The sequence below is a fragment of the Lactuca sativa genome, chromosome 8, assembly GCF_002870075.4.
Source record: "Lactuca sativa cultivar Salinas chromosome 8, Lsat_Salinas_v11, whole genome shotgun sequence".
Classification (NCBI taxonomy): domain Eukaryota; kingdom Viridiplantae; phylum Streptophyta; class Magnoliopsida; order Asterales; family Asteraceae; genus Lactuca; species Lactuca sativa.
This window is the reverse complement of record NC_056630.2, coordinates 192,510,199-192,512,390: the sequence shown is the minus strand read 5'-3', so window position 1 is coordinate 192,512,390 and position 2,192 is coordinate 192,510,199. Positions and strand designations below refer to the sequence as shown.

General features: G+C 36.7%; 1 non-coding gene across 1 annotated transcript; it reads left to right on the top strand.

Moving 5' to 3' along the window:
* The first annotated feature begins 538 nt into the window (after positions 1 to 538).
* LOC111911779 (small nucleolar RNA R71) lies at positions 539 to 645 on the top strand. The gene has a single exon (XR_002856969.1). It is a non-coding gene; the product is annotated as a small nucleolar RNA R71 (small nucleolar RNA).
* Positions 646 to 2,192: the final 1,547 nt, after the last annotated feature.

Below are 2,192 nucleotides of genomic sequence, written 5' to 3'. Positions count from 1 at the left end.
CTTCCATAAATTTGGTCAAAATGTTTTCCAAGTCCACCTTCTTCTCGGCTGGTGGTTGCTCTTTTTAGTAGAAGCCTCGACATGTCTACTTAAATTTCTCTTCCTTTTGCTTCTTGTATTCATCGTATAGCAGCCACTCTTTCTTTGGTTTTCCCCAATCTTCATCATATTTGTCCCCAGTCGACTAGCAAACTTGAGCCTTCTTGTTCACATACTCATCCATGGCAATCTTTGGTCAAATGTGGACCATTACATCGTTCACAACCAACTTTAATTGCATGAATTGATTGGTCCATTTGGGTCAGCCTTCGGTCCGTGGTATTTAGCATTGCCATCATAGCAACCATTTCTTCAGAATGTGCACTCCCAACTCCTTTTACGCCTTTATTCCTTGGATTGTGGTATTCACAAGAATGCTTTGCAAATTCTTCAACTAATTCCTTGACTTCCCCCAGATTTTTCTTTGTGAGAATTAAGGAGTTGCCTTGTCATTACATTAACCCCGTCATAGAATATGGTCACTTCTTGGTGAATATTAAGATCATGTTGAGGACAATTCCTTAACAACCCCTTGTAGCGCTCCCATGCTTTGTAAAGTGACTCCCCCGGGTTTTGCTCAAAATTAGCTATTGCCTTCTTAAGTATAGCTATCTTGGATGGTGGGCAAAATTGGTCAAGAAACTGCTCACGCATTTGAGCCCATGTAGTGATTGTACCCGGTGGTAGTGCTTTTAACCAATCTTTTGTTTCTCCCTTGAAAGTGACTGGTAGCATCCTTAGCAAGACGGTATCTCTTTTCACATTCGGGACATTGAAATAATTAGCAATGTCGTTTACTTCATCTAACTGATTAAACTCAATGTCCTCATGATCAGCATTGTCCTCATGATCATTTCCCTGGAATGGGATATCCTTCAGTGAAGAAAGGATATGTCCTTTCAGCTCGAATGTGGCAGTGGTAGTGGCAAGAATGACAGGTTGTACTAAACCTGGACCAACATCATCTCGAATTCTCTGTCTGTAAGCTCCCATGTACATTTCTTCAATGTTTGCCATCTCGTTCCTTGGCTCGTTTTCCGGTTCACTTATGTGTAATTCAAATTCAGGCTCGGTATCATATTCGAATTCGGGTTGGACAACTATTTGATCAAAGTTTTCAAGCTTGCTCTTGTTCTTTGAAGATGAACTTAACCCCTTCGTTTTCTTCCCCGACTTCTTTGAGAAAACTGACTTGAATTCTTGTAAAGGTGTCTTCTTTGGTGTTTGATCTTCTTTCATGTTCTTATCTTTCTTTTTGTGCAGGGCGGACTCTGGGTCTTCAAGAGGTGGCACCAAAGGTGTGTTAAAGCCTCTGGTCATGAACTCCAGAAATAAAACAAAAATAAAAACGTAAAACTAAACTAAAATAGAAAAATAAACTAAAAATCAAAAAAAACTAGAATTACAGTTTTCACGTCGTGGGCCTAGGGGTTCATGTCGTGAATCCTGTAACTAAAAAAAATAAATTAAACTATGCTTGCTAAATTAACTTTTTGCAGGTTTTATCCCACAGAAGGATCGATTAATCAAAAGCAAATAACTAATTTATAACTAAGCCGTTCCCCGACAACCGCGCCAAAAACTTGATGTGCACAAAAGTACCCACTAATTTTAATATTTATAAACCAACTAACTTAACTAACTAAAATGCGCCTAGGCAGTGTACCTACTCGAATTATAGAATAGTTGGGTAAGTCGGGTGTCGATCACAGGGAACGGTGTTAACTAATTAATTTATCTAATACTAAATTAACCTAATTTTAGAGCAAAAATGGGGTTTTATATGGTTAGCTAGCTATTATGGATTATCAAGTTGGTTACCAAATATTATATTGTTAGCAATTTAAGTCTAAATTTACTAATCTTTTTACCAATTCATGAACTACCTTGTATGGTCATACATAAGAAAAAGACATACCTAGTTATTAGTTATAGGTATGCTATGTAAGATTTATTATGTAAACACAATTATGGTCATAATTTATGTTCTCTAGCACAACTAAATTTATTTACTTTAATTACTATCTAAGATTTTGGTCTATCCTAGCTCTAGCAAATTAGTGTTCAGTAAATCACTAGGTTATCAAGTTTATGCAGTTTAATGATAACTAACTACACATAACATGAATTCAAGCAACTAAAGAAACAAATAT